Below are 20,497 nucleotides of genomic sequence, written 5' to 3'. Positions count from 1 at the left end.
CCTAGAAATTATTTTTAACACCAGAATTTTCTACTATATAAATATTAAGGTGTGGGCCTAAGAATTAACGGTAATTGGTCGTGTTTGTATAATGGAAAATATTTTCCATTTATTAGCAAAATGGTTTACTGCTGCCGTTTGGCGCATGATATAGGACAGCAAAAAGAATGTTCGTGGCCTGGCCCACTGCCTGGTGTCTCGCAGATGAAGATTACGTCATACGTACGACGTCACCTTGCTGTTTCATGACTCAGATTGGCTGGGGAGCTTTTTACTATTGTACAATGATATGCCTCTCTCTCTCTCTCTGGTGGAAAGTTGCAGGAATGTAAAAGTCAGGATGTCTTGGGCGTTCTTCTAATAGTCTACCGGACGTGCTAAACACGCTCGGAGCATTTAATAATTCTAGGAAACATTTTAACGAGCAGCAGTTCTCGACGCACGTGGCAAAAGATTCTTGCAGCAATAAAGAAGCAACTGGATGTCATCGCCGCTTAATCCTTGGCATGAGGAAGAGGGCATATTTTGTGAAAAATGTGTTACGTAGAAAGCTATGGCTTCTTCCACGCATCGCGTTTCCTCCTTCCTCCGTATTGCGCGAACAACACACTTCGTTGTTTGCCTGGTTCTGGAAGGGCAAAACTGAACTAGTCTCGCGAGCCCAGCTTCGTCTTGCACGTGACTGCTGAGGGTGGAGCATGCCGTCTTAGGTAACGTTCTGCAGAACACTATGCGTTAAGTGGATGGCGAGCTCTGTAGGCCAGACCGATTATGTAGGTAGGCCTTTGCTCCTCTACTGGATTGGGAGCCATCTTGCACCTTGGTGCCCCGCGCTCTAGGTGACACTGCGCCATCAGCAGCAATACATTTGTCATAGTACACGGCGGCAGCGCGCATGTGCACACAGCTTGAGGAAGTGTTCGCCAGTGAGGAATGGACGCAAATCTGCTAGGCTTCCACCGGGTCCTGCCTCAAGCAAAATCTGTGACCCTAAATGGAAGTACGCTCATTGCCCCGATCTATTCGATACCATCAGGGATTATCGCTGGCGAATCGAGTGGCGAGTCTTGCTCACCAAATAACGACTTCTCCAGTTTGGGATATTACCGGACAACAAGTTCATAAGTGCACTCACATAGAAACACAGCAGCATACATTTAACGACTGCACGTTTTTGCGTCCACATTTCGTTGGTTAGCGATGCGGGCATTTTCTATCCCAGTCTAGCGCACACGAGTTGTGAACTCAGTTGGCTTCGTACTATGGAAAAACAGTAACGAATCCGCCTACTAAAGGAGGGCGTACCGACAAATGCACCCCATCATTTCATGACTGACAGAGATGCTGGGGACGTCTTGGGTTCTTATCTGTTCACCTTCGGTGTGCAGGCTTTGCTGCGTAAATAGTCATCTTGGCACATACATGTATTCAATAGGAGGGTGGTGTTTGAAGTTGTATTTCATAACAGCACGCGCCAAATAGTGCACTAGTTCCTTTTCTTGAGCCCTTTCTGAACAAAAGCCCTCCCCTTCCCCTTTTTTCTCTTCTTACCTTCGACCAAGTGACTGAGGTGGTCACTGTTTATTTGCCGTGAAATGCCAGCCAACCACCTCCTAATCGTTTTTCTTCGTAAAGCATAGCTGGATTTTTCTGGGCGCTGCATGATCTAGCCGATATTCCCCTTAAATCTTAGTATATTCATATAATCGTAGCACTGAGCACTATAAACGCTTCATTTAGAGCATTACTAAGAGCTAAGTATTGAAAGGAAGCTCGAGTTCCAGACCATCTGACTTGAAATTGATATTATTCGTGGTTTTTATTACATTTTTGAGAGTATCTTTTTGTGTAATGAATTAAGCTTTTGTACAATATGGTTTTACAGATCAGCTTGTTTCCGTTAGTAGTACTGTTTGCGTACATTCATATTTAAATAAATATTTCTTTTGTTACATTCGCCCCCGCCGATTCCTTAGTTCTTTTGCCAGAGCAAGTTACCCCAATAAAGAGTTTACTCAAATGAATGACAATCGTCCTCAGTTGTCACCAATCCTAATGTCACCACTACGTGACATCTGGTAGATGTGCTGTATCCCTACATTGGGACGTACCCCTGAAGATGGCACCAGTATAGCAGGAAGCTTCCTTGGTTTTAGTCCAACCCCGAAAACCCCCTGCTTTCAAGGACGACCAGGTAAGGACGCGGAAGACTGACTCGACGTGTTTGACCGTGTGGCAACGTTCAACGCCTGGAACGACAAAAAAAAGCTAAGACAAGTCCACTAAACTCTCCTGGCATCTACTCGAATATGGATTGAGAATTGTGAGGCTTATCTGAAGAAATGGTACACTTTCAAGACAGATATTCGGAAGGCTTTCACGTGCGTAATACGAAAACCACACAGTCTCTCCTTTAGTCATGGCGTTAGCTCCCCACTGAGTCAGTCATGGCTTACGTTGAAGAAATGAAGCGTCTCTTTCGCCGCGCCTATCACAACATGAGGTAGAAACCCAAAGTGAACTTGCTCACACTCGGTGTGAAACATGAACTCTTCTGAACCTCCGCCAAAGCCTGTGGCGGTGTTCTACCAGGAAGCGGCAACAACTCGAAAGATGTTGGACTCCAGGAAGCGCCAGTACAACTGGCCTCTTGACATGTTCACTCCAAGCCAAAGCGACGAGCGACTACAAGAAGAGATAGCCTACGGAAACTCATGAGCCAAGTCGTCCACGAAGAACGGCGCAGACTCCTGTTATCGCCCATGAAGCTCAAGTGGCGTCGCTCGCTGATGTCGTCTGTGAATAATTCCAACAGGCATTGGGCGTTCCTCAAACGACATGTCTGACGAAAGTAGCCGCACCGAAGAAACATCTAAAGCCGCAACTGAGACTAGCATTGCCTGGAACATTCAGAAACACACGCAAGTCACTGGTATATGATATACATATCGGGGCAACTTGTGCTGAAACGGAATAATAAGGCTGAGTCGCGAGACAATCAGCATTAGCAAGCAAAGGAAACAGAATCTATTCTTGTGCTGGAATCTGAGTGATAAGGCTGCGTGCCGGCGGCTGTCGAAAGAGGATAAATAAAGAGTAGAATGGTCATACAAATACTGCCGCGAACGATTCAAATCTTTATTTGCTGTTTTTCGGTAGTTGTCGCCTGTGACCTATCACTGTTATTTTAGCTCACGGACCGATTTTCTATTCCCTGTTCATACTCGTCGTGAGGTGCTCATTTATCATTTTCTTTTTCGCACAAAATGCGTCAGTATGTATCTAGAATATTCCGGCCACTCGCGTGTGTTTCTTCAATGTTCCAGGTTATGCTGGTCACGGTCTGTGCCTATTTCTAGATGTTTTCTCTGCACCTTTAAATTGCGCTCTGGATCGTGCGACGGGCATTCTCAGTTCGACGACCAGAGAGCGCATTTGCTCCTGTCGCTGCTGTCGATTTGATTGATACTTTAGCGAGGGCAAGCCAGAGCTAATAAATAATTGATTTCGGTGCAATGACGCCTGTCTTCTATTTTGACGCCTTGATCCCTACGACCATGTCACCACCACTTGCCAATATCATTCTACGTATGAGAAATATGGGTGATTGCATAACGTTTGTAAGAGTTTTTTATGAGAATATGTGTATGATGTACTTGTGAATCATAGCTATCTTCCCTAGTGTGATTTTGTAAAAGCATATAAAATAATTCTTCCGTGCAAAGAAATGGCTAAATTTACCTATTAAACACTAAAAAACGAAGTTATTACACCGTAGCTAGTTCAGTTCCTTTGCGCCATTACAGCATAGTGTCGGCATTTGCGTCCTCAGTGGAAATAAGAGATCTCCCACGGACTGTGAGAGTTCATCCGGGATTACTGTACATATTTCTGTTCCTAGCGCCACACCGTGGGGTACAACATCACCGAACAATATTTCCGGATAACATACAGTAGTAGTGTAAACAGTTGTCGCCTCTTGATAAAAATTTATTTAAGCCTAATTAACATGTATCTCAGTTAAATCTTCAAAGGTGTTGTAATAGCGCATAGCTTAAGCTTTTTTCCGCAATATAACAACTGAAATTCTTGCAATTCGTTTCCGAATAAAAAATACTATGCATATAATAATTCGGTTCTCTTTTTGTTACTGGACATGCTTACCACTGCTTCGTCTGACGATGTTTATATTCTTCCAGCAGGCAGTAGCGGTTTCCTGTGCGCATTTTGCGAGCGTAGTATCTCACACAAATCCAATCCATAGTGTACATTTTCGCCTTACTGCGCATAAACAAATATATGTAGTCATCCGTGTTGAAAACCTATAATGAAAGTGCGAAAAAATATTTTATTTTTCTAATGGATAATATATGATTGCAATATCAAATTCCTTCTTTGGCTTTCAAATTTTCTCAAATTTCTTCTTAATATATTTTTAGGCTGTTATTAAGTACTGCAATTTCAAAACATGTTATATTCGATCGACAAGGAATAAAAATGTCCTGGAACCAGTCACATATGCAGCAGCCTTTAGTGTCACTGTTGCTGTTCTGCATGAGGCTGGTAATTAATACTATATTACATTATTTTCAGTGTTTAGGAACAGAACTTCTGCCCTCGACGATCATGTACTCTATCCAGGCAAAGGAGAGTGGAAGAAAATTCAGCACCCCGTTGTCTACCTCGAAGAAAAGTAAAAATTTGGTTTTAATATTCGTATTGCAGCAAACATTTGTAACCATTATTTGTGAGTGCAGGCAGCAGCTTATGTGAATTCTTTTCACTGTGTGTGCCCCGCACAGAAAGATCTTCTATTCTTTTATTTGTGCTCACTTTGGCAGAGATGCAAATTTATAGTTTGCTTTTCGCACAGTATGCAATGAGACATATCTTGAAAGGTTCCACTCACTGGCGTCTTTTTCCAGAGAGTACCAGATTGTTCTTGTCAGTTTTACGCCTTTATAAAGATATTTATTCCCGACTTTATATTTAGAGCTGACGAGTGCAACGAGAATTCGTTTCGGAGACCGGCGAGCACGCTTGCTGATATCTCCTTCGCCAAGTTCCGTAATTGTTTACAGGCAAAAGTAAGTACAAACGAGAGCTTTTTAGTGCTACTACGACTTTATAATCTATTGTGGGCATGGCATTGCTACCACTGCATGATAGTGTCGCTTAGTTTTTTTTTTTTTCTCTAGTGTAAAAGTTGAACTATGCTTTGTAATGTACATAGATGTCCCAAACAATGATGACATTGCCAAGAGGTTAAACTGCTCAGTGAAAAGTGGCAGTATTGGTACTTGGAAAACAGCGCTGCAATGCGGATCTGCTGATGCTTTAAAAACGCAGCTAGAATGAAACCTCGCTGCCGGCTTTTTTACTCAAATGAAGCAGAATGGCGCCCATGTGCAATATTGATGCCCATGATTAGGTACACATACTGCTTCTGAACGTGCAGCTAGGCAACTGATCTTGACTCGCGTATTGGCTCGCCCTCATCTTAGGCAGCAGGGCGAAATAAAAATTTTGATAAACGAAGGGAGAAATGCGCACGATGGTATCGCTCTGAAAGTCAGAAGTCAGTATTATTCCGTTATGTTTTTTTTTTCCAATATATTGAAAAAAAATCTAATATATCATGCGCGACTTACCAAATCACTGATCTGATGGCTTGTCTACAAATATAAAATCCTGCGGCATTATCCATCCTATCCAAGGGTTACACCTCTACAGGCATGCACAGATACCCTTCAATGTTTGCTTCGCTTTTTACAGAAAATAAACGATATAAAGGCTGTCACCGAATAAATCTCTATGCTGAATTTTAGTTCCAATACATAAAAATATACAGGTGAAAGTAGCGTAGAAGAAGTTTGAGCGATGTCTGCTGAAATTGCCTGTTTATTAATTTGCATATACTGCTGTCCCCTAAGGGCCGATTACAGAAGTGAGGAAATATTACAGCATCGAGTACAGCAGCAACAGCAAACCATAGAGCATAATGCCTCCGTAGTAGAGCTAGAAATTTGCAGAAATAATTAGCAATCAACAGTGGAAACAACCGAAAATACACATCATAACAAATACATAATTAGGATCTTTAATAATATTCAATATGTGTTCTAATGGCAACGAGCGTCCATCACCACGCATCATCGTGCGTCCCTAATACGTGGGTAGGAGCTAAATTTGAAAGCGTATGCTAGTGCAAAAGTAGGCGACACAATTATTGTATATGAAAGTTCAGAAAAATTAAATTATTTAAGCAAGACGAGATGAAAGAACAATGTTGTGAATTTTTTTTATGCGTCAACTGCTTAACAGGAAAAACTTAGGTAAGGAATGCCAGACGAAATTTAAAAGCTCCTATAAACCACACTGATTTCCTTCGAGATGGCTCACGCTTATGATGTCGGTTTTTTATTGGGGATCCAGAATTATCGACCGATACTTTACATGTGGGATGGTTAAGGCATTTCAATAAGGAAGTTATTATATCCTTGATGTCCACTCAATGCGTAATTATTCTCTTATTACAAATTTACGCCACCAACAGCAGAGACCTGACGTGTGCTGATATAGTACAGCACACGGATGCCTTGCTTTTCGCTGGTATAAAAAAGCGGCCGCCAAGGCCCGGATTCGATCCCGCTTCCTTGGGCACAGTAATGGAGCGCCGTAACCACCGCGCCACATGAAATGTGGCGTAGGATAGCGATTCTTGGAAAAATATAGATAGCATTCGACAGATATCTCGACGGCAAGAGAATATCACCAAAAGAAAGACCAGGAGACTGCAAAGGTGGCGCACGTATTGGCGCACATTATCGCATGGGTTCTGCTTAATCTAAATGTGCAAGATTTCCACCATAATTTCATCGAAGTGCTGCCAATTTAACGAGACGAACCTAGCTGGCTGGTGTTCAGCGTACATATACTAGAACACGGACGGTAAATCCGACACCGCAGATGAATGGATCGATAGGTTATAAAAGCATTCTCTTTGAAATGAGGTGGGTCAGTTACCATCATGCTTGGTGTATTTCCCCTATACCTCTATTGCTGTTCTATTTCAGTTTCGTATTTCAGTTTTTATTCCCACACTTGCGTCAACGTTTCGCTTTTAAACCATTAATCTACCGATCGGGTCTTGGTAATTTGCACCGCAGATTGGCTTACGCGACCGGTAGGCTCTCCAATCCCCAAGGCCTCATTTAAAGTGACTGTGCCTGAATAAAGGTCTTAATAGAAACCCTGGTAGTTAATATTTCCGGAGTCCTCCACTACGGCGTCTCTCATAGCCCGAGTCACTTCTGGTACGTTAAATATCCACAAACCAAACAGAATACAGTCCTAATAGAGACTTCCGCACTCGATTATAAGGGGTTCCCTCGATTCTACAATTTTACTACGCCCGGATGGCATTTCATCTGTTGGTTAGATCTATATGTTAACCTTTCTGTATTTTCCACAAGAGCCCGCTATTTATGTCGTCCTATGCCAAGTTAATTTGAAGGAAGGATAAATATAAATATTTTTTACCTAACTATTTCTATGATTTGCGCAATCATAAACAGGCTATCATTTATTCTCCTACTATTTGTGAAGTGCTCCATGTATCTTATTAGCTTTTACCCATGACTGCATTTTTCATCGCTTGCATTGCCAGCCGGTATAAAACTGATGTTGTCGTAATCGGCCTATAGGATATAATTGCAACCTATTTCCTTTTCCTTTATAAATAAAACTCATCTTAGTCAGCCGTAAGCTGCCAGGAATATGCTTATTCTTTATGGCGGCTTCCAAATCTTTTAACAATTTTCTTCCTTTATTATTGGACCAATAGCGTTTATAAGCTTCATAACAATTTCGTGAATCCTTGCCAATCCGCATTTAGGAATTGTTGCTTTCCGTAACTTTTCCACTTCAGACTGGTAAATTATAAGCGTCTTTCTATCACGCTTTCTAGCGTTGCTCCTTCATGAAAGGAGATTACCCAATCGTCACTCTTAAGCATGTCCAACCGCGATAGTGCAGTGATTAGGCTCTAAAGCTTCCCAAAGATGCGCGATCAAGTGCGGGCCCTGCGACCGCTTACGATGGAGTTAAAAAGTCCATCCTCTGTGCGATGACAGTGGATGTTAAAGATCCCCCGGAGATCGAAATTTCCGAAGCCCACAACTACAGCGTTTCTCATAGCCTGAGTCGCTATGAAGCGTTATATGTCCCCCACAAATTCCTAAACAACTCACCTATAAGAGACGTAATATAGTTTTCGGCGTCATCTCTAATTTATGAAGACCATCCATCCGTCCATACAATGGACGGATGGATGCAATATCGGAGCGTCCCCTTTGAAACGGGTTGGTAGCAGTTGCTATTATGCTCGTTTTTTCCCTTATATCTTAATTATTGTTTAGATCGGTTACCAATACCATCCTTACCTTTATTGAATTTTTCTTTCTCCATTACTAACATTGTCACATTTCTTATTTTAGGCCACTAGTCTTTCAATCCTATTTGTTACCTTCCAACGCAGGTTCATGCACCCGACCACTGGTATCTCTAAACCCCAGAGCTGCAGGAACAGTGACTGCGCCTGCATCGACTTCCGGATGGATACCATTAAATTCGAGTATAATATGGTCAATTGTTTCACTGGAGTTACCACACACTGCTCATGTGTCGTCTTCATTGTTAAATTTCTTTTTGTAGCTGCGTGTTCTAAGGCACCCTTATCTAGCTTCAAAAAGTAGGACACTGCCTATTGAGTTATCAAATAAAGCTTCATTTCTGATCTGAATTTTCTACTTTTGGTATAATTCCACACTCTGTTTTTTTTTCATGGAATTTATCCAATTTTTACCTTCTGTGTTTCTCACCTGTTGCTGAACGCTCTTTATTTCTCCGTCTTTGTGACTAGCATACTTACTAGTTAGTTTCATAGTTCTTTTTCTCCATTGTGAGTCAACGCTTTTTAAATATAGATATTTAAATACTTTAGCTCCCCATCTGTTACTGACCAATTTACTCTGGCGTTCCTCATGTAATATTTTACGCTGAGCTTCCCGTACTTCGAAAGATGTCCCGCTCTTATCTCTCTGTACCGCCTCATTTGTGATTTTGCGTGTGGACACAAAGTCTGATCGCCTGACGGCTCTCTGATTTATTTCTAATGTAGACTGTTCCTACGATTTTAGGCACAAAACCACATTTCCAAAATTAAACCCGGGCACCATAATTCTTTTCTTAACACACCTCAAAACCTCATACCTGTTGTGTCCTCACGATTCCATATATGCTTCATTCTCACGGCACTTCTTCGCCATTTTGCATTAAGTGATTGCTCAAGCAATTCATTGTATGCCAATCCATCGTTTACCCATGCACTGAGATATTTATATTCTGCCACTCTGAATATTTCATGACCTTGTATTTTAGGTCCACGATCAGTTTAGCTTTGAAAATCATGAGACCCGATTTAACTGGGCTGAAAAGGAAGCCTAGAGCGTCCCCTTTGTCTCCGCAACACTTAACTAGAGTTTGCATTTATTCGTGACTCTGCTAGCCGCACAAAATCGTCTACATGCATTAAACCGCTGAGGCGCTGCTTACCGCCTTTCTGCCTAATCTATATGACAGGCTAAAACCTAGGTTACTTTCTTGTATCCTCTATTCCATCTTTATCATATTGTAACGGATGGAATGGTTTTAATACAGGTTAACGTCGTATGAAGGACGAACGCACACAGCTCAGAAACCCGGATCAGTCTGCGCGCACCTCGCTTCCTCTTCTCCTTCTGCTGCTGCTGCTTCTCAGTGCGCCGCTATGCGGCGTATCAATTCACCCCCGGGCAAACGATTCTCGCCCTCGAAAAATTAGGCAGATCGAAGATGGCAGCGCTTCAAGCGAGCCACGTGAACAACTTGTGTCTTTAGGGATCGGCGGTTGTCCGCCGTGACTTTGGCGATCACGTACTTCACGTCATTCAGTTGGTCCAAAACGACAAAGGAGCCATCGTACTTGCAGAGAAACTTATCATATAATCCTCGCTTGCGAATGGGCGTCCAAAGCCAGATGTAGTTTCATGGGGAGTTAGCTACTGCACGATGATGCAGATCGTAGTGTTCTTTCGAGCGGCTTTGAGAAAGTGTGCGTAAGCGGGCTATACGACGGGCTTCTTCGGCACGGCGTAGTATCTGGGAAACGGAAGCATCGTCATTGGGAGAAACTGGGAAGATGCATAGTGTCTAGGAAAACGGGGGGTGGTCTTGCATAGAGTAAATCGAAAGGAGAATAGCCGGTAACTTCATAATTTGCAGCGTACGTCACACACGGTAGCCCTGCATCCTAGTTGCGATGGTCAGACGAGACGTACATGGACAGCATGGTTGTCAAAATGCGGTTGGTGCGCTCGCTGAGGCCGTTGGTCTGCGAATGATACAATGTCGAGTGTCGGTAGTGTGAACCACAAAGTCGGAATATTTTTTCGATGACATCAGCAGTGAATTGCCGACCATGATCACTTATAATAACACGGAGTGCGCCATGGTGGCGAATAGCGGAATCCAAAAGAAACGACGAAACATCAGCAGCCTATGCGGTAGCGAGAGCAGCGGTCTCCGCATATCTGGTAAGATAGTCAACGCAGACCATAACCCTGCGGCAGCCCTCTACAGTTTTTGGGAATGGACCGAGCAGGTCAATTCCAATCTTTTCAAAAGGTGAGGTAGGCGGCTGGACGGGTTGTTAAGGTCCGGTCAGCGAGGTGATGCGTGCCTTACGTCGTTGGTATTGTTCAAATATCGCAACATATTGCTTGGTTGCCGCATAAACTTGTGGCCAATAAAAACTGTGCCGAATTTGGTGCAGGGCACGACAGAAACTTGATGTCCAGAGGTAATATCATCGTGCTTGGCATGCAAAACTTGTGCACGGAGACTTTTTGGGACGCCTAAAAGGAGGGCAGCACCGTCAAACTGAATAGTTCTTCTTGAACAAAACACCGCCTTCAACAGTAAACTGCGTTGACTCTGCTCTTCCTTCTGCCTCCTGTATAAGGGGCCGTAGCGACCGGTCGTTGCGTTGTCTCGAAATATGACGCCGAATGCAGACAGTCAACAGCGTCATCAATGCGAGGTGACGGGTATACGTCTTTCTTTGTTACCGGATTCAAACGACGATACTCTACACAAATTCGCGAAGAATTGTCTTTTTTTGGCACTAGAATCACAGGTGCCACCCACGGACTGGAAGATTCTCGGATGTTTGTTTTGTGCAGCATTTCGTCCACCTGTTCTTGAATTTTCTTGCGCTCTGCCGGGGAGACACTGTAGGGTTCTTGGCGAATAGGGGGTGCATGTCCTGTGTTAATTTTGTGCTGTAGCCGAGAAGCTGGGAAATGGCTACCCGATCCGTTTGACGCAAAGTCGAACACTTGGGCATGAGTTGCCAAAATGTCTTGCTGAATACGACGTTCACTAGACGGGAGCGATTTGTTGACCATGCCTTCAAACTCAGCACAATAATCAGACATTTCTTTTGCGGCTCCTCTGCAATCGGAAATAATTCCAAACGGTATGTGTCACATAATTCTCAAATCTCAAACCTCAATTCTCAAACCAGAAGGAAGGCGAACAGGCTTTTCTGACACGTTCACAGCACAGAGGCACGCGCGACCATCCTCCGCCTCCCCGATGGAGCGTGGCACCAAAATATTTTTTTTTCGCTTCATTCGAGACATCTGGCTCGACGACTATTGAATATTTACCCATGAAGGATTCAGATGACTTCACGGGGAGAAACGTCGCCGTCATCGCAGGCAGCAGCACATCTTCGTTCAGGGCGAGAACTCCTTGATGGCTCTGAACACCTTATCTACTAATGCGGGGACAATGTTCGGCAGCATACAATTTTCACCAGCACTAAAGTCTAAGTCGCACCACACTTGCACAAAAAGTCAACACCCAAGATAACGTCATGTGAGGCACGTCTCAATACAACGAATTCTGTCCTATAACAATTTTCACCAATTACAACTGAAACTAAGCACAGGCCAACCGGAACTAAAGTTTCACACCCAGCTCCACAAAACATAGTGTTCTTGTCCCACACGAACATAACTTTGTGTCGACAGCGGTTCTTAAAGGAAAGACTCATAACTGACACAGTGGCACCAGTGTCAACCAAAGCATCCATTTTGACATTGTCTACACACACTGACACTTTGTTCTTTAGCATGACGATGGGTAGAGGTATGCGTCAAATTGACCGTCTGGCGACCTTACCTCCATCTGTCGCATCACCTAGTTTCCCAGCGGTCGAGCAAAACGAAGCGGCGACGTGGGGATGGCGAACGGGGTTGTCGCTGCGGCGGGGGAGTGATGCTGCGATCGGACACAGGGGAGTCATTCCGTGCACGGCGTTTAGGCGAAGATGGCCGGTAGAAGGTAGCGTGTAGCCGCTGCTCCCACTGGGCACAATTCGTGACGCGCGGTGCTCGTAATTTGTTGGCGCGAGCATGATTGATTGATTAAAACTTTAATTTCCACCGATTTAGGAGGCCCCCTACTCCCCGCTCCTGGCACGCAGGCCTGAGGAACAGGGGCTGGAACCTCCGCGACTAAGGACTGGCAAATATACATTGGTTATCCGCGGCCTCAGCCGCCAGGCGGACGGATTTCTGCTGGTCAGCGGGGACGTCGCTTCTCAGCAGGGTTACCCAGGCTTCTCTACTTTTAATGTTGTCCCTAGCGCCCGAAGACTTAGGGCATTCCTAAAGTATATGGTCGAGGGTTCCCCTCGCTTCGCCGGCTTTCCATTTATCATTTTTTCTCTCATCTATCTGGGTGTGAAACAACCAGACAGGGTTTGGGAAATTTCCGGCTTGTAATCGCCGCCAGGCTAGGGCCTCTTTATTATTTAAGCTTGGATCCGGTGGCGGTATCAGACGTCTTTCTAATCTATAATTTTTGATTATTTCTTTATAGGTTTCCAAACGTTCGTCCATCGCCTGGCAGTCGGGCGGCTCCGCGTTTGCCCGGAAGTACAGATCTCGGGATAAATAATGGGCCGCCTCGTTGCCAGGGACGGACGTGTGTGCTGGGACCCAAATTAGGGTGATTTTGCGATCGATTTTAGTTGCAGCTTTTAGAATTCGGGCGGCTTCTTGCGAGACCCTGCCTTAAAAAGTAGAGAAGCGAGAGTTGGACTGTGAAAAAGGCTGACCGCCGAAGAATTGACGCGTTTGAATTGTGGTGCTGGCGAAGACTCTTAAGAGTTCCTTGGACTGCCAGAAGATCAAATCAGTCGATATTGTCGACCATAAACCCTGACTGCTCATTGGAGGGTCAAATTCTAAAGTTAAAGCTCAGCTACTTTGGTCATCTGATGAGAAGAGAGGAGTCGCTGGAGAAAGATTTGATGTTGGGAAAGGTTGAGGGTCGCCGGAGAAGGGGTAGGCAGCGAACGCGATGGTTAGATGGCATTCTCGAGGCATTGCAGATGAAGCTATGTCATGTTAAGAAGATAGTGAGAGACCGGAAAGCGTGGCGTGACATGGTCCATAGGGTCACGAAGAGTCGGACACGACTGAACGCCTGAACTGAACTGAAAGGTCAATCTAGCCTTCGTTCCGACGCAAGCGAGCGCTATTGCGACCTCTTCAGCCGTGTCTACGTTTCTGCTTCGGATGGTGCGGAGACGACTGGTGCGCCGCTACCATCGACTACCGCGGCGACTGCCGCCCCTGATCGGCCGCTTGCAGCGTCTACGTAGGCAACTTCTTTTACTCTGAATTCTTTTGCCCTTTTGACCAGTGCTTCTTCTCTCTTCTCCCGTCTCTCCTTGTGGTATTCTGGGTGCATGTTGCGGAGGAAAGGGCGGACAATGATATTCTCGCGACATTGTGGTGGTAGGGCTACCTTGTCGGCTGTGCCCCTATCTATTTTTCGACCCACCCATTCTAAGATGGTTCGACCCGTGCTCGACCCGCTTAATCTTCCATGTTGGGCGATTCTCATGGCTTCAGAAAGTTCCGTCCAGCTATTATGCACTCCTATTTCTATCTGGCGTTCCGTAGACCCAGCGCCCTCTTGACGCAACGCCTGATGAGTGCGTCTATCTTATCTTCTTCATTGGTCCTGATGTTGAGGAACGGTGTGGCATAGCATATTCGACTTATGTACACCTGCATCAGTCTCAAGAGGCTGCTCTCTTTGAGGCCTCTGCCTTTGAATGCAGTCCTCCTAAATATTCATATTACTTGCGTCGCGTAGGTAGTGAATTTTTTTTATCGTTCCGTCGTTATAACCGTCCTCTTGAATAAAAAGTCCGAGGATTCTGATTTGCTGACTCTTGGTACGGTTTTGCCATCGACCTTAATTTCTACGTTAAAGTCGCCCTTGCACCTCATTGATTTTGGATTATATATGAAAAGTTCGGATTTTTGCGGAGAGCACGAAAGACCCCTTTCGGCCGCGTAGCACACAATGGTGTCCGCCGCCGCCTGTAGGCGTTCCTCTATGCTGCCATCGCTGCAGTTGTTCATCCAGAGATTAACGTCGTCCGCGTAAATGCTGAACTTCCGGTCTTTTATGACTTTAAGAGCGGCAGGAAGGCCTCTCATCACCACGTTAAAAAAGAAAGGGGAGAGCACCGACCAGCCTTGCGGAGTTCCTTTACTTCCCAGGTGGACAGTGGGGATTCTAGGTCCTGAAACTTTAGTTTCAACGTCCTGTTTGTCAGGAAACCCATTACGTAATTATATGTCCTCTCGCCGACTCCTAACTCCTGTAGTCCCGCGAGAATTGCCTGGTATTTTACGTTGTCAAATGCTTTTGTTAGATCTAGTGCTAGAATTACCTTCGCATCTCTGGATATCGAGTCAATTATGTCATGTTGTAATCGGAGCATTACATCCTGTGTGCACAGGCCCGGTCGGAACCCGACCATCTCGTGCGGCCACAGGTCGTTTTTCTTCATGAAATTAGTTAGCCTTGTTTGGATTACGCGTTAAATAAGCTTGCCAATGCATGAGGTTAGAGAAATAAGTCTGAGGTTTTCCAATTTCGGGGGCTTGCCAGGTTTTGGAATTAGTACAACGTTTGCAGTTTTCCACTGCTGGGGAAGACGACCGCTACTCCATACTTCTTGCATGTAGTTGGTGAGTGCTGTTATGGAAGCGCCGTCTAGGTTTCGTAGCATTTTATTTATTATTCCACCGGGGCCGGAAGCTGATCGCGTCTTTAAGCTAAGGATTTTGGCTCTATCTTCCGCTTCTGAGATGGGCGCGTCGAGGGCTTCGTTAGGTGGGCCCCCGTATTGCCTAAGAGGGAGGGATGTTGTATCGCCGACATATCTGTCTACGAGTTTAGTTATTAGTTCCGCGTCAGCGAGCAAAAGCGGAAGATACGTCCGCTGCCCCCACAGCCGTAAAATACGGGTGACTGGCGGCTCTGGTAGTTCACTTCAGGATCCCTTCGAGGCCGAGATGGGGTGACAGAAGTGCGACGAGGAGCATCACGAGGCACTTCATCTGTATGGGCTGGATGCTGAAAATAAGGGTGTGAAGTTGGTTGCAGGGTCCGCTCCACGCCGTTGTAAGATGGTTCCCTGTTATTTTGTGCAACCCATGGTGGTGCGCTGTTCCCATGTGATACGGACCTCGATGTCGGGTGGTAAGGTACATAGAAATTTGTACGTTGCCGCTGAATATCCAGCTCTTCGCGTATAATCCTCCTGACCACAGAAGCTATGTCTTCAGCCTCCGGAATGTAGATACCGGCAACAGTTGTCACATGAGAAAGATGGCCAAATGTGAGCGCTATCCGACGTGCCGTTAACGCCTCAAATGCCCTGCACTGCTTCATGACAGTTGCTACTGTGGCAAGGGCATCCCGCGAAATTAGGAAGTTGTACACAATCTCAGCAATCCCCTTGAAAAACTGCCCTACCTTGTCTTCTTCTGACATCTGCCGGTTTAAAATGCGACAAATTTTTAATATTTCCTCGATGTAACGTGCGCATGTCTCACCGGGCAGCTGGGCTCTCTTAAAAGATTATGCTCAGCGCGTTCCTTCTTCGCAACGGCATCCCCAAAGGAATTCGTAATTTCTTTAACGAATCGGTCCCAGTTCGCCATGATTTCTTCGTGGTTATCAAACCACGTCAGGGCCGTGCCAGCGAGGAAGAAGACAACATTGTACAGATCGAGTTGTAGCTGTTGTAATTGCTGCATCTTTCGTAATATCGGAGCTATTCCTCATATTCATCTTCGGGCGCACCGTGGAACGTACGCCGCTCTCGTTGGTGGGGAAAGGTCGTCGTCTCTTCAGGTCGCTGTTCATGAGTCTGCGTCGTGCGGGTGGTAGCCATTGAATGGTACTGTTGAGGAGATGAAGGTGGTAAACCTGCTACACGACGTCTGCGACGAGACACTGGCGGATCCAGAACGTTTTTACCCAGCACCTAGCACCAAATGTAACGGATGAAATGGTTTTAATACAGGTGAACGTCGTGTGAAGAACGGACGCACACGGCTCAGAAACCCGGATCAGTCTGCGCGCGCCTCGCTTCCTTTTATTCTTCTTCTGCTGCTGCTTCTCAGTGCGCCGTTACGCGGAGTAACTATATAAAGCATGAACAGCAGCGGTGATAGAGGACAACCTTGTCTTAATCCTTTGCATACCTTGACAGCTTCTGTACCTCTTATTCCTTCCCATGTAATTTCTAATTTTTTATCCAGGTATATTTCCTGTAGGAACCTAGATATCTCATAACCGATACCTTCTTCTTTTAATATGTCCCACTGGAGTTCTCTGTTTACGTTGTCGTACGCCCCGTTTATATCCAGGAAGGCCTATTTATACAAAGGTCTATTTTCCAATCTAGATATTTTGATGCATTGGGTAAACATGAACAGGCTATCATCTAAGCGCCTACCATTTCTAAAGACATTCTGAACTTCTCCGAGTATCTTGTTACTTTTTACCCATGCTTGCATCTTCAATTTCACCGCCTGCATGGCCAACTTAGTGTATATAACAGATGTTTTGGTAATCGGCCTGTTTGATTTTATGGGCATTTTTCTGTTTCCCTTTATAAATAAAATTCATTTTAATCTGCCGCCAGCTGTCCAGAATTTGCTTATTCGTTATGACTGTTTCTAAAGGTTTTGACAACGTTTCCTTACTTCTTCGACCAAGTTCGTTAATCAACTTGATTTGATCGGAATCGCATCTATTTCTATAGATGTACTTTTAACAATATTTTTTTCTGCCTTTTTCCAGTTTAGTTTGGTCATTTCTTAGCTACTTTGTATTATGCTGTCTTTTGTTGCTTCCTGATTTGCGGATATTACCCTATCGTCGCTCTTATTGGCTCGGCTATAACTGATGTAATGTAGTTCACTGTGTTGTCTCCTTTTATACCTTTGAGGGTTTTTGCCGTACATGTAAGGCGGCGGTTTTCTGTCCCTCATGAATTTTGCCGTACCGGTACGGTTTCAATCCTCCGTTTTAAATTACGTAGTCTATTGACGATGCATGCTCACTGGGAGGTGGTGCCACCTCCTGGGGCTTACAAGAAGCGCTTGAAAGTTACTGCGCTGCCCTCTTGCGAAGATAAACAGAAGTGATTTTTAGCTGCAGCCTGGTCTGCGGCCACGCCGCCGCCCTATCGCCGTTTTGCTTTCGCTATGTGATCGCCACGGAGGCGCGAAACTTGATTTCATCGTTATGGGCGCTCCCGCGCAGGGAATTAAAATAACTGAATCCTAGCTGCAGCTTGTGGCTTGATCTGCGGCAAGGCCCTTGCATAGTTCAGGTCATCTCCCCCCCCCCCCAACGGTGATCGCGAACTTGATTTTTATCTTTATGGCCGCTCCCGGTGCATGGGCCGCAGAAACCTGATTTCCATCTTTATTGGGGGTGCTGTTAGCTTGGTTATCGTTCACGCTCACGAGGTATTCCTGCTCTCCTTGTGGTTTCCTGAGTCTCCTGAGTTTGGAGTGTGGAGCAACGTTGACAGCAAAATAAGGTTCCAAATATTTTCCTGCAACTTTTCCTCCGCTTTACTCAGATTGAACTTTCAAAATCCGCAGTAAAGTAATTTGACCATCTGGGGAAGTTTATTTCAAAACAATTCGACCTACAAAGGCTTAAACATTTTTCTTCCTTATCTTGAATCCGGTCCTGCTTTCTTTGATTCTTCTTGCCTAGCCAGATTATATGGTTCCAGAATTTTCTAGGTCCGCCTCTAGTGGCACTGTGTATCTCAGCCATCCAGCAATCGGTGGACTGCTTTATTTTACTTTTGAGGTCAATGTTGAGGCCGATATTATGTCAATATGTATGTCAACACGTATGCCGATATTGAGGTCGATGTGGTGGTACCTATAGGCGCCGCAGGGAAACGAAAGCTCTAGTCTGCCATATGAGGTGACCACGGGTATACGTCGGGCTTGTGATTTCTTAAAAATCCTATCTCTTCTTTCGTGTCTTAAAATGTTTTCAAGACAGCTTGCCGGTGAAATCATCTAAATTTACGTGCAGTCTTCATAGAAGCTGCCCTGCAGATCTCGCGATGGCCGGGGCAAGCTGTGCGTCTACAAGTGGAGCTAATGATTCGGTTCAATAATTGGTACCTTAGTATGCAAAGTACTCTGCTCCCACTGTTCCAAATTGATATATAGGGCCAATATTATACGATTTACTTGCAAATTCCTCGAGGTAAGGAAATATTTTTACCTTTGCGTGGTGTATGCAAATATATGTCGGTGCAGATCTCAAACGCAGACGGCTTGCTGCACTTCGACAAAGCAGGTCGCATTTCTTTGATTCCGTGATATCTCCGTATTGTTTAATGAACTTGCATTAAATCAGCTGAGATGGAGCTGCGAGGAATGGGGTATTTAACAACTAGCGATCGCGTGGGACTGTCATATAAGCAACACCAACCACTCACGAAATTCCGGATGAATGACCGGTTTTGCTTTTCATAACAGATTCGGTATGGCGTAGCTTAGTCTCACTTCGGCTTAAAGATCTCATGAGCATTTACTTTATTTTAGGTTGAAATATACATGTCTGTCACGAACGTTGCTGAATGCCACAAACTTAGAACCTTCAGTTCAATGGCGAAACACTTAGTGAGCCCGGAATTTGAAATTAAAAGCAGATTTTCGCCGTAATACTTTTACATCTCTTTTCTTTAAACTCAAACATTTTAGAGTGGCCATTCAAATTTATCTTACCTCAGAAATCTCTTGGGCCAAGGAAGAATAAATGCCGAATCCAGGTGCGATCAGGATAAGAAAATTAGCAATATGCATTACTGCTGTGTGAAGCCCTATATTATAGTCTTTTGATAAAGCGTCCTATGATCTGAGCTTTTCCCTTTTATATCCTGAACAGCTGTAGTAAGAAACTAATTTACATAATGAATTTTAATTACCTTGACAGCAGCTTTGGCTCAAGATAAACATGGTGTTGGAAAAAAATTTAAATACCTTTTCAAGTGCCTGATTTTCTATGTCTAACGTTTTTTTCTTCGTTTGTATCAAATGTCTTGCGGCGCTTCGCACTTGGTTTAGAGGCCTAATTGTTCGCTTCATCAAAGTACTTGATGAAAATCAGATATTGCTTTCAATTTTATTTGCTATCAGTACATACTGCATATTTATCTCCTCTGTGGCAGATTTCCACCAAAAACTTAGTGACAGCCGTAGGTTTGAATTGGGAAGGCCGCATATTTGAAGAAGAGAAAACATTCATTTATAACACTTAGAAAGGCTCGTAAAATTTCGTATACAGGCGAGCAGTGTCATGTTGAAAAAAACGTCCCAACGCAGGCACTAGATCACTTTGATTTATTAATCTGGGCCCTAAATATGAATATTTTGCTATGGAATCCTCGAACTTATCTTTTTTTGATATTTAACCTTTTTCAAGAGAGCAATCATGAGGAAAACTGCAATTTCAAAACTGTTTCTAAAGAGACTCTTTTCAGGTGGGTATTTGGACAAAAATGTTGTTGGGAACAACGTGAGATGAGGTGTACCTTTAGGATTTCCAATGTTCCTGCAAAAAAAAAAAATAATAAAACGCGTGGCAAATAATTACACCAGAAAACCTGCAGTTTGTTTTTAATTGCTGATTTGTTAAGAACAATGTCATGAAGAACCGGAAATCGGCTTTATCCTGCACCTTTGAGTTATCTAAACATAAGCGCGTAGTATAGGCCTTTGCATCGGGCAAGGAGAATGTCAGAACGCCTTCTTTCTGGGCTGTTGAAAACCGGTTCCGCTGCCGCAATTCTCCCGTGCTCACGTCAGGCGCACACAACAGCCCAACGAGCGTTATCGAGACACCCAATAGGCTCTCAGTGCAAAAGTTTATATTATCATAATTTTTTGAAATGATGGTTTTTCTGAAATTAGACACTTAATTGCTCATTGCGACAGCTACAACTTCTTTTTTATGTGTGATACAATGATGA

The 20,497-nt window shown here is 44.4% G+C and overlaps 1 long non-coding RNA gene across 3 annotated transcripts in view; it reads right to left on the bottom strand.

Annotated features, from left to right (window-relative positions):
* LOC146177253 (uncharacterized) overlaps window positions 1–19,395 on the bottom strand; it is a 56,197-nt gene extending 36,802 nt beyond the window's left edge. Inside the window, exons 1-3 of one of the 3 annotated variants that reach the window (XR_014701017.1) lie at window positions 19,254–19,395; window positions 12,289–12,473; window positions 4,165–4,322 (exon numbers count right to left, since the gene is read on the bottom strand). This is a non-coding gene — a long non-coding RNA (uncharacterized LOC146177253). Of the gene's footprint in view, window positions 1–4,164; window positions 4,323–12,288; window positions 12,474–18,747; window positions 18,890–19,253 lie in introns of those variants that run through there. The other 2 variants (XR_014701015.1, XR_014701016.1) reach the window with 2 other exon arrangements.
* Between the last annotated feature and the right edge of the window lie 1,102 nt (window positions 19,396–20,497).

Source organism: Amblyomma maculatum, chromosome 10 (assembly GCF_055883805.1).
Source record: "Amblyomma maculatum isolate TAMU_Amacu chromosome 10, ASM5588380v1, whole genome shotgun sequence".
NCBI lineage: Eukaryota > Metazoa > Arthropoda > Arachnida > Ixodida > Ixodidae > Amblyomma > Amblyomma maculatum.
This window is presented reverse-complemented; position numbering and strand designations above follow the sequence as displayed.